Raw genomic sequence first — 12527 nt, forward strand, 5'->3', positions numbered from 1 at the left:
CTTTGGGCACTTTACTCAGAGCCAACAAAACCCACCGCCCCTCTCACCACCAGCACCCTCACAGCTGGCTCTCCCAGACAGGTGAGCAGTAACTCAATCCTGAGCAGCAGAGATGATAAACTCAGAGAGGCAGGACCCAGAGAGGACAGGGTAGCTCAGTAGGGAGAGTCATCCCAATCGATATACCAAGGTTGCAGTCAAAGCACATACAAGAATCAACCAATAAATGTGCAAATAAGTGAAACAACAAATCAATGTTTATCTCTCTCTAAAATTAATAAAAAAATTTTTAGAAAATAAACTTTGGTGCTATCATCCTTTTCTAGATTCAAAGCCTCAATTCTCGGCCCTGGCCATTTGGCTCAGTGGTAGAGCATCGGCCTGGCGTGCAGGAGTCCCAGGTTCGATTCCTGGCCAGGGCACACAGGAGAGGCGCCCATCTGCTTCTCCACCCCTCCTCCTCTCCTTCCTCTCTGTCTCTGTCTTTCTCTCCCACAGCCAAGGCTCCATTGGAGCAAAGTTGGCCCGGGCGCTGAGGATGGCTCTATGACCTCTGCCTCAGGCGCTAGAATGGCTCTGGACGCAACAGAGCAACACCCCAGATGGGCATAGCATCGCCGGCTGGTGGGCATGCCAGGTGGATCCTGGTTGGGCGCATGCAAGAGTCTGACTGCCTCCCCGTTTCCAACTTCAGAAAAATTACCAAAAAAAAAGGCCTCAATTCTCTGAACATGGCAGCTGAGTCAGTCAAGTCACAAACTATAAACCACGATCATTACCATTGCCAAGTTCATCTCAGCTGTTCCAAGTATATTCCTCTGCATTCAAGCACCATACTTCTTTACAGTTGTCAGGCCAGTCAGGTTCTTTAATTACCTTTCTTATTTGCATCCGTTTTTCCTAAGTGACAAATACACATACACGTGGGTCCGACCTTTATAGCTGAGCACAAAGCCCCATGTGTGGTTTGCATACCATCTGGTCTTCACCTCTTCTAATCACTGCTTCAGAACACTCAATAGGTCAAAAATTGGTAAAAACCTGGCCGGTTGGCTCAGTGGTAGAGCACTGGCCCAGCATGTCGACGTCCTGGGTTCGATTTCCAGTCAGGGTACACAGGAGAAGAGCCCATCTGCTTCTTCTCCCCTCCCCCCTTCAATCTCTCTTTCTCTCTCTTTCTCTGTTTTCCCCTCCCTGCAGCCATGGTGGCTTGATTGGATCCAGTGCTTCGGTCCCGGGCACTGAGGATGGCTCCATGGAGCCTCTGCCTCAGGCGCTAAAAATACCTCAGTTGCATGTATGGCCCCAGATGGGCAGACCATCGGCCCCAGATGGGGGTTGCCAGGTGGATCCCGGTTGCGGCAAATGCGAGAATCTGTCTATCTCCCCTTCACTCACTTGGAAAAGGAGAAAAAAAAATTGGTAATTCACTAAATAGGGTGGGGGAATTCTGGCACAACTTTGTTCCAGGAAAAGCTGCCTCCAAGAAGGAGTGTCAGGCACAGTGTAAGCACCACCAAGGTTGAGCTGCTCCTAATCGTACAGGGAGCTACTGTGGAGTCTGAGCTCCTGCCTGTGGAAGACTCCTGGAGCCTACAGAAGCAAAGCTGAAGAAATACAACGTTTGACCCTAATCTGCAGAGGTTGATCTTTTAAAGCAAAAGGAACCTTAAATTATAAACAGCCTCACTCAAAGGGAAAATTTGTGAAGCACCCACTCCCAGGAACTCCCCACTCTGCCCCAGGCCTGCCTGGGTTCAGCTGGCCCATAAATTGGCACTGTTGATATGACCTTTCCAGGCCGTATTTCAACAAGAGATAACAACAAAGCTGAGAGCTTTGGTAGCACTCAAAGGAGATTTGAGGGACTTAAAACACGCTGCTAAGTTTGGCAGCAAAAGTTCCTATTTCTTGCAGTTGGAGAAGGAAATCTCTTTATAATTACACTTGTAGATAAGATGCACCAAGCTCTGCAGCCTACTCATTCTTGTTTGGAATGGACTGGAACCTCTCCTCTCCACCCACTGCTCCGAGAGTGGGCTGAGTGGTCACCGCTGGGGCAAATCTCACCTGGGGCCGGGGTGTGAACCTGTTCCTTGGGAAGATAACGTGCCAGGAGCTATGATGTCGCTGACTTTCTTAGCCACAGCCACCTGCCCACCCTTCATACCCAGCTCCCTCTGTGTCTGAGATAACACCTTCCCTTAGCTCACTTCCAGTCTTGCTCTTCTATACAGGGCTCTGCCACGTCCCCACCCAGTGCCACACAGCATACATTACTCATCAGAGAGGGACCGTTCAACAGACATGCTCCTCTGGTGCAGCCAGATTCCTCCTCTAGTTTAAGTATATATATTTTTATCACAGCAAGGTACAGGAGCTGTGATCTAGGTTTGACTGCAGGACACTTAATTACTGCTCTGCTCATACGAGATATCTGCCCAAGACATAAAGGAAGAGGATACTGCCTCACATCCCACAGCAGAACAAATCCCACAGACTAGCCACTCAGAAACAAACTGCTTGGCTTACAATGAAACAATAAATATAACAATTGCACATGTTTCATTCAGCACTAGATATCATATAAGGTACTATCTAAGTACCTGACACTTAGGCCTCACAACCCTATGAAAGCTGACAGGAGAGGAACTGGGAAGAGGACAGGCTAAGTCACTCGTACAGTTCATAAGTGGCAGAGCCAGAATTTTTACCCCAACAGTCCAGAGTCTAGGCTCTAAGCATTATTCTTTTGTTGGATGACCTTAACACAAGGGTGTGTCTTTGAGCACAACTGCCTCACTCGAAACTCTAAAGGACAGAGAGGGTCAGTCACAGACCACTGCCATTCTAAGGGCTGGAGCCCCTTTGCAAGTTGTTGCAGCCAAGCCTTCTGCATCTGAGAATAAGTTCCCAGCTCTCCGAGTCAAGAGCACCAAATAGAAATGCTTCCTAGAATCCGGCTGATGGTGTCAAAATAAAAAGTTACTCAAATATTTTTAAACTACAAACTATCTATGTTGGCCAATTTGGGGAAATTAAATGTATAGAATATTATACTTAATTTCATAGAACTTCGGGGAATCCAGTTGGAAAAATAAATCAGAATGTTGATGGAAACACTCAATCCAAACCTGCCACTTACTAGAAGTGGAAATTGAATCCTAGAGAAGCCACATCACGTCCCCAGGGTGACCCAGCAAGTTATAGATAGAGGCAGGACGAACACTCAGGTCTGTTGACTTCCCAGCCAGGGCTCTTTCTACTGCTGTAGCCGGCACAGAAATTCACGGGCGGGAGCACTCCTCACAACAGCAGCAGCTGACATATACTAAGAGCATATTTGTGCCAGGAACTAAACTAAGTATTTTATATGAATTAACTTACTTAACCCTTATAACAAACCTTTAAGCTGGGTAACAATACTCCCAATTCACAGATGAAGACACTAACATTTACAGAAGTAAACTCTCCAGAGATCTACAGAGAGTAAGAGCCTCCAGGGCTGGCTGCAAAGCCTGTGCTCTAAGCTGGGTCTTGAAGGACACACAGGGCTCGTGGGAGAGGAGTGCCCGGCATCCGTGTCCAGAGCACTGACTGCGGCCGGGGAAGGGCCTCCAGCACTGGTCAAGGGGACCCCGGGAGCCCTGTGTGGCTGGCTTGCAGGAAAGGGGCTGGTGAGAGGCAGTTCTAGCCTCCCCTGACTGTGAAGGGTGAGCACCCACCGGAGGGGAAAGCTGAGCCTGTGAAGCTGGGTTGAGAAGGACCACCCCAGAGACTCTCCTGGGGTCTGGACAGAAAGATGAAGAAAATTCCAAGTGGAAATGCCTAACAGAAGAATCTGGTTTGACTTTCCCACCATAGTAACCCCAACCTAATTATGAGATGCCAGCCTTACTCTCTTGAAAATACTGCTCTAAGTTGATCATAATAACGGAAAGCACTGCACATTTCCTGTGTGCACATCTCAGACACTGGGCTGAGAGCTTCACAGTATCATTTCATTTCATCCTCACCACAACTCTAACAAGCTAAGAGCTATTATTATATCCATTTCACAGCTGCCTCACAGAAAACTGAGGCTCAGAGAGATTAAATAACTTGCCCAAGGTCACAAGGTCACACAACTAGTAAACAGTGATGTCAGTTTCTAAATGTAGGTTTCTAAGACCCCTGAGCTCCAGCTCTTAATCACTGCATTACACTGAATGTGAAATACTCATATGAAGCGCAATGGTTCCATCAGAGCTGCTCCGAGGCAGTTCCGTACACTCACCGAGTATCTAGCTGAACAAACGCATCACAGGTTGATTCATGTGAAAGCAATCTATGAAACTCAGCTATCAGAACTCCATAAGGGGGCCTGTGCTCCCACACAAGTGAGCACAGCAAAATCCAGTTCCTCAACAAAAGTGATAGAGTTCTAAACTAGCTGACTTTATAGATTTCTTTCCAGTTTTCCCATTTCCCTTTTCCTATTACCCTGCCCCCCTCTACCCCCACTTTTGACACTCAGAGAAGCTTTCTTTTTTTTTAATTTTTTTTAGATTTTTATTTTTTAATTTATTCATTTTTAGAGAGGAGAGAGAAAGAAGAGAGAGAAGGAAAGGGGGGGAGGAACAGGAAGCATCAACTCCCATATGTGCCTTGACCGGGCAAGCCCAGGGTTTTTTTTGTTTTTTTGTTTTTTTTAATAATTTTATTTTTTTTAATGGGGTGACATCAATAAATCAGGATACATATATTCAAAGATAACAAGTCCAGGTTATCTTGTCGTTCAATTATGTTGCATACCCACCACCCAAAGTCAGATTGTCCTCTGTCACCTTCTATCTTGTTTTCTTTGTGCCCCTCCTCACCCCCTATCCCTCTCCCATTCCCCCCTCCCCCCCATAACCACCACACTCTTATCAATGTCTCTTAGTTTCACTATTATGTCCCACCTATGTATGGAATAATACAGTTCCTGTTTTTTTCTGATTTACTTATTTCGCTTCGTATCATGTTATCAAGATCCCACCATTTTGCTGTAAATGTTCCGATGTCATCATTTCTTATGGCTGAGTAGTATTCCATAGTGTATATGTGCCACATCTTCTTTATCCAGTCATCTATTGATGGGCTTTTTGGTTGTTTCCATGTCCTGGCCACTGTGAACAATGCTGTAATAAACATGGGGCTGCATGTGTCTTTACGTATCAATGTTTCTGAGTTTTTGGGATATATACCCAGTAGAGGGATTGCTGGGTCATAAGGTAGTTCTATTTTCAGTTTTTTGAGGAACCACCATACTTTCTTCCATAATGGTTGTACTACTTTACATTCCCACCAACAGTGTATGAGGGTTCCTTTTTCTCCACAGCCTCTCCAACATTTGCTATTACCTGACTTGCTAATAACAGCTAATCGAACAGGTGTGAGGTGGTATCTCATTGCCGTTTTGATTTGCATTTCTCTAATAGCCAAAGAAGATGAGCATCTTTTCATATGTCTGTTGGCCATTTGTATTTCTTCCTGGGAGAAGTGTCTATTCATATCCTCTTCCCATTTTTTTATTGGATTGTTTGTTTGTTTGTTGTTGAGTTTTATGAGTTCTTTGTATATTTTGGATATTAGGCCCTTATCTGAGCTGTTGTTTGAAAAAATCATTTCCCATTTAGTTGGCTTTCTGTTTATTTTGTTATCAGTTTCTCTTGCTGAGCAAAAACTTCTTAGTCTGATGTAGTCCCATTCATTAATTTTTGCCTTCACTTCTCTTGCCATTGGAGTCAAATTCATAAAATGCTCTTTAAAACCCAGGTCCATGAGTTGAGTACCTATGTCTTCTTCTATGTACTTAATTGTTACAGGTCTTATGTTTAGATCTTTGATCCATTTTGAGTTAATTTTTGTACAGGGGGAGAGACTGTAGTCCAGTTTCATTCTTTTGCATGTAAGCCCAGGGTTTTGAACCGGCAACCTCAGCATTCCAGGTCAATGCTTTACCACTGCACCACCACAGGTCAGGCCACTCAGAGAAGCTTTGACACAGGCCGAGAACCATCACTCTCCTTCTATCTCCAGTCCTGTAGTTGGCTCTCTGCCATCAGTGCTTTAAATCAGCATCTCAGAGTTGGACCGTCCTCCTTCTTCCCAGCCTAATGCATGAGATGGTCATTAACCCTACCACCCCAGCCCAAAACTTCAGCAGGTCTACGTTTCTTCTCTCTTAATCACACAGAAAGAGGCTCACACTGGAGAGGAAACTACAACATCTAGTATAACATGCGCGGGGATAAATCCCAACACTTGATACTTTCTACATCCTGCCCAGATCCCCTGTGTTCAGTAACTGGTGGAAGCACGTGAGCACCAGAGATGATGTCAACCCCAATGCCAGCCACTTCACCTACCCCAGGCCTCCCATTGCTTGTTAACAGGAACCTACACAACAGTGTCTCCTGGAGTCCCACGGGAGCAGGCCAGCCTTCTGCTCAATTGTGAAGGCCTTCTGGGTTTACCCACTGTACCCCCTTTCTATCTATCACTCCTGCTGCCCCTGAGAACTAATTACCTTCTCTCCAATCCTCTTCCCAGGGCCTCTCTCGTTTCCATCCAGTAGTGTTCATACTGTGTAGGATCTTGAGTCCTACAACCTCGTTTTCCCCAAACAGCCCTTCACCCACATGGCTGCTTCCTATTGGCCAATCTCCAGTTCACATACAAACCCCCTCAATGACGAGTCACAAAGAACAGAAGTCTGGATCTTTGGAAAAGTAAGGTGGTTTCACAACAAACCCTTAGGTCAGAACTTCGGTTGAGAAGGCTTCACAACCTAATTGCATATAATTCACCCTTTATAGGGAAAAGTACAATCAACATTCAGGCAGTTTTTAGATGAGAAGAATATTGTGATAATTTGGACAGCCCTCAACACCAGTGTATCAGGACCAAAAAATAAATAAAATAAAAAAGAGAAGGGATCTTTGGAAAAATCCTTCAATAATACAGTCTAGACTCATTTAACATCTTCCACTCCCCCAAACACACACACACACACACACACACACACACACACACACACACACACGAGTTTTCTAGGAACTATGGCTAGAAACAGAAACCCCAGGTTTTTTCAATCAGACAATATTATGTGGCACGTTCCCTAAGACAGATACAGAGACCTAGCATTCCCCCCACCCACCCACGTACTAAGACACACGTACACAGCGTCTCCTCCCCAGCATAGAAGAGATGCACAAATGCCCCCTCCCCACCTCCAGAAGAAGGCACTCACTAATTCAAGTTTCCCACAGGCTTTAAAGAGAAATCCCTGCAGACTAAGCCAGATGGTCTTTTTTCTTTCTTTCTTTCTTTCATGCCCTCTTGGCCCCTTCTCCACTTTCCATGGTTCCTCTAACTCAAAGAACTCAATTATTTGCCAGCAGATTTCCCCTCCCCCTTCCCCAGCCAGCCCTAAACATCCTCTCCTCTCCAGTCAACGCAGAACACAGAAAGGAGGCCAGTCCAGTGCTCTGCAGGCTGCTGCCTGGCCTCCTGAGGGCTCACATACATGGTACCTTTGCTTGGCTGCCTCGGGAAATTCTCTTAGGCCCAGCACTGGAAATCAGAAGCCTCTTAGGCAACAGCAAGAGAAGAAAGGAAGAAGATATGCTCTTTAGTGTCTCAGTCCCATCAGCCTGCAGTGAGGAGCTCTGGAAGGCCCAAGACTCTGACCCTTCCACCACCCTCACGTGTTAGGCAGACCTCCCCAAGATCACTCTTAGAATCAGAGGGGGTGGGATATGGAGAACAACCTCTCTTAGTTCCAGGCCAACAGTGCGGCCATGATATTTGGAGTCGAGGGTGTCCCTCCAAACTATACACCCAAAGCCCTTCATTCCAGGAGCAGGAGCAGAGCCAGCGGAATCAAGGATACTCTTGGCCTGTCCTCCAAGCTATTTCAAAGTTTCAAATTCCTTGGGTAATGGATCATGCTCGTCTAAGAGAGAGGGAGCTCAGGGGCGAGAGCGCATGCAGGAAGGGGGTAGAAGGCGGAGAGACAGTGAGAACAGGAATGTTACTTTTTAATCCTCAAGGAACATGGAAGAATCCAATTTGTGACTCAGGTCTGGGAAATTGGATTGACAAAGACTGAGGAACAGCTGCAGCCCCAGTTTCAGCTGTGGACAACTTCTCCTGCTGGCCTTAGGCTGCTGTGACGTGATTCACCTGGAAAAAGGGCTCTGTTGTTTAAAAAAAAAAAAAATCTGTCTACTCTGGGTCTTTTTCGGGGCTTCTTCCCAGACACCATTCCAGGGCACGGCTGGCAGGTTTTTCCTGGTCAGACAACAAAAGCCGCGGCCCCCGAGCGTGCCCGCCCCACCCTGTGTTCCCACCTAGTACACCAGGACCTGCAGACTCCCTGAGGACGGGTCCGGGATGCCCCTGCCCGAGCCTCCCCGCCCCTGTGACTCTGCTCCTTGGCACAGTCCCACGGCATATCAAGTATCTCTGCCCTTGGAATTCCCACTTCCTTGTTTCTTGTTTCCCTCTAAACTGCAGCCACACCAGTTCCTGAAAGAGCTGCCCAGCCCCCAACGCGCCCTTCAGAGAAAATAACTCATCCTGCCAGTTAGAAGCCTGCCTTTCAAACCCAGAACAGGGGAGAAAGGCCTCTCCAAAGAGTTTGCCCAGCAAAACCTAGCAGGATGCGGGAACCAGCCCTGGCCAGCAGTTGCCTCTCCTCTAGCTACTAAAATATATGGCATCATAACTTCCAGGCAGCTGTGGACACGGAGAAAGCCAAGGGTCTCTCAGCACCCCTCTTCTCTACACTAGAATACATGAGTCAGTGACCTAATGGAAGGGTCACCTCTGAAGGATCACTCATGAGGCCCAAAGTCTACCGTGAACACACTCTTTCTAAACTTCCCAAACCAAGAAAGTACTATATTTTCCCTTTCATATCTTAAAAAAGTCTTCTAAGGTGATTCTCATTCTTATTTACAAACACAGAAGAGAAGAGGGCACTTTATAAATGGGGAAACCGGGGCAGAGAGGCAAAGCGACTTTCCAGGAGAGAGTTGGACCAGCCTTCAAATTTCAATTCATCTTATACTGCATCCGTGGAAATCATCTCATCTGCTCCTCCCCACACGCCTGTGAACCAGTTCTAGCATTATGCCCACCCCACAGCTAATTGGGCTGAAGGTCAAAGAGGGTGAGGGATTTGCCCATATCCACCTTGAGAACCTGGCCATGGACTCAAATCTCCTAAGCCCAAACCCATTTTTTGTCTGCAGTACTGAAACCAAGAGCATCTGCTATAGCCTCTTCCCACGTGAGGAGGTGACGGAGTCAGAGGAGCCCCCCACAACCACACGTGGAGAATGAGCTCCTGGGCCTGCATTGCCCACCGAAGGGCCCACTGACTCCGAGAGGCCTCCACCTCACACCTTCCGACTTTCATTCCCCTCCACCAAGTAAACCACATTTCAAGCAAGCAGAGGATCCCTGAAGTGTAGTTAAAAGAGGCCTCTTTTTAGAAGAGGCCGGTCCGAGGTCCACTCATTCACCGTTGTGGACTGTCGGGCCACAGTATTCATGTACATATGGATGCGTTCAGGGAGCCTGAATTGGGCATGGCCAGTGCTTTCGTTGGCAAGCTGACCCGGAGTGAATCAGAAGGCCCCTCATTGTTTGCCAGAACACAAAAGACATTCTGTTCAGAAAGTTCAAGAAGAAAAATCGAAGAGCCAGGACAGCAGCTGTTCCTTCATCCCACAGAGAAACCATAGTTGCCTGAGGTCTGGAGGAAGTTTAAAATATAACATGGCTGAAGCAGAAGCACATGTCCGGACGGGTCTCCAGTGCAGAAAGTGTCCACTGCATTGATCCCCTAATGAGCTAACCACCTAGCTGCCCCTTCACTAAGAAAGTGCCTTTCTGGGTGGGTCTCCTCTCCTAGGCCACACTGAGCTCACTACACACCATTCCGCTAGGTCAGAACAAGCTTTATCGAAACAGAAGCCAGGGCGGGAGCATACTGTGTGCCCTGAGATCTGGTTAAAGTGTTAACCCATGGGCACAAACCCAGCACCTCATGTCGCCTCAGGCAGCCTCACTCTCGGCAGCGACCACTGAGGGCTCACTCTGCAATATCTGGAGAAGAAACCTCTTTGCAGGCCCTCCAACACCAAGTCCAGCATCCTCCATATATCTTTAAGGAGAGTCTATGATGGACCTTATTAATGAGGAAGGACAGCTTGCTTCTTACCAAGCTACCTGGGAAAGAAAGATAGACAAACACACACACACACACACACAAACATACACATACACACACACACACACCAATTCAAGTTTAGATATCCCTAAGATAGTCCTCTGTCCTAATAATTGCTCCAGAGAGACTTGGATCTCACCACAGGCTCCTAGCTGAGTTAATTAGTTCTTTTTTTCATTACAGGTCAGACAGAGCAGCATCAAGAGACAAAACAGACAGTATTCACTAGAACAAGCTGAGCCACTCAAAGGACACTGGAGTTTCCATCTAAGAACTATAAACACAATGCAGAAGTGACCACAACTCATTTTTTCTATATAAGATTCTTTCTGTAAAATATCCTAAGCCTTTGTTCTAAATAAAAGTAAGATGATTTCTATAGTGACGGCTGAACACTTCAGGTTCAGCAAGAGTGAGATCAGCTAGATTTGCAAAGTCAAGAAAATTGGCTGTATCCCTCCTCCTTAAGCTAATAGAATCCAACTGTTGGAGCATGACATCATTCCTGAGCCCCGAACCCTGAGCAGAGAGTAGAGACACTCGCCTGCCTCCCAGAAAACAGCCCAAGGCTATGCCCAGGAAAGGAGGAAAAACAATCAGCCAGAGCTGACCTTACCTGAAAGTCCCGGTGCTTTCCTGCCCACTCCATTCTCGGCAGAGTTTGGCTCACACCAGTCTGTGAGGGAACCCGGGGCCCCCAAATCCACTCACTTAAGCTCTGATACCTGCTGCGAGCTTCCCACAGCTCCTTCCTCTGACCTTTCGTGGCGCTCCTTCCAGCCAAATGAGCAGAGCGCTGCTAGCCGGCCAGGCCAGTTGTCATGGAGACCCTGCTCTCGCCAGCGCTAGCGCTCACTCGCACTTTCTCTCTCTCTCTCTCTCTCTCTCTCTCTCTCTCTCTCTCTGTCTCTCCCTCTCCTCTCTCTCTCTCTCTCTCCCTCTCTCCCTCTGTCTGGGAGACTTCCACGAAACAGCACTGTCTTTTGATCAGCTCGAGTTTTGCATGCATTCCACTCCTCCTACCTCCCTTCCAGTCAAACAAGGGCTCTGGGCTGCTCCTGGGAACTTGCTTTAAACAGCTCAGAGGGGAGAAGGGAGAAGACAGTGAGTGGACTTATTTTTCCTCCCCTTCAGTGTCTCAGTTTTTTATAACTTGGAGGAATACCGGCGGTGGGGGTGGGGGTGGGGGGAGGCACTAACTGCAGCACTTGGAGGGGAAGCAAGCCCTTCCTCTGTGTCCTGAGTACGGGTAGGAGGACCCAGATGCATTGCCTTGACTTGTTTGTGCACTTGGGATTTTCCGGGCAGCAGCTGAGGCGGAAATGCATTCACCTCCCAGGAGCTCGCCTGGACTGGCCTCTCTGCTTACCTTGCTGCCTGCTCAGGTCGTGGCGATGGCTTTAACCAGTGCAGCGATTCATGGTACTAGTGCCGGTGCCCAAACAGCCTCTCATCTTCCTGCAATGGAGAGGAAAGACACTAGGTCAGGACCAATAACAGTGCAGGGCAAGTCCAGAGTCATAGCCCAAGCAACAAAGGTGACCCAACCACATACCTTATCTCTCTGCCCTGCTCTGGGCCGGCGGCTGAAGCCCAGGCTTCCTGGGAGCTGCTCTCGGTAATACTATCACTCCTGTCCAAGAGCTAGCCCAGTGCCTGGAACACAGCAGGCCCTCCAAGTTTAATCCCCTGGGTACATTTATGCTTTGTAACATTCTTTTACATGCACTTATTTTGTTTGACCCTCAAAACCTTCTAAAATACACTGTGCAGATATTATTATTGCCATTTTATAGATGGGAAAACTGAAGCCCAGAGAAAGCAAGTGTTTGGTCCACAGTTACAAAGCTCGTTGTGCAGTCCAAGAGACCAGTCCACTGACCCCTAGTCCAGTGCACTTTCCACTAAAGTAAACTGCCATCTGAGCCTACAAACTGACCACTTTTTTGATAACCAGTTATGAAATACAAAGCCGGGTTCCCAGGGGAAAGTGGAGAATCTTTCTGAGTCACAGTAAAGTAGGCCTGCCTACCATCTTTTTAGTCTGAAGACTCGATGGTAGCATCTATGAGACTGGAAGTACTTGTGCACATTTTAGAAGAAAAAAGTCCTGCCCTGTAGCTATACATTATCTTACATTTTCCAAAATACGCTCACCAATCTTGGCTCACCTATTCAACAGTAGGCCTGAAAGTTATTATCATACTACTTTAACACATTTTTTTAATACTAAAAGAGAGGTCAAATGACTTGCCCCAGG

General features: G+C 47.3%; 1 protein-coding gene across 4 annotated transcripts in view; it reads right to left on the reverse strand.

The window, feature by feature from the left end:
- Positions 1–12527, reverse strand: part of DENND2B (DENN domain containing 2B) — a 180070-nt gene that overhangs the window by 115213 nt on the left and 52330 nt on the right. For 3 of the 4 annotated variants that reach the window (XM_066250901.1, XM_066250902.1, XM_066250903.1), the window contains exon 2: positions 11637–11725. The gene's annotated coding sequence lies outside the window, so the exon portion shown is untranslated. Of the gene's footprint in view, positions 1–10883; positions 11302–11636; positions 11726–12527 lie in introns of those variants that run through there. The other variant, XM_066250899.1, reaches the window with a different exon arrangement.

This window comes from Saccopteryx bilineata, chromosome 1 (assembly GCF_036850765.1).
Source record: "Saccopteryx bilineata isolate mSacBil1 chromosome 1, mSacBil1_pri_phased_curated, whole genome shotgun sequence".
Classification (NCBI taxonomy): domain Eukaryota; kingdom Metazoa; phylum Chordata; class Mammalia; order Chiroptera; family Emballonuridae; genus Saccopteryx; species Saccopteryx bilineata.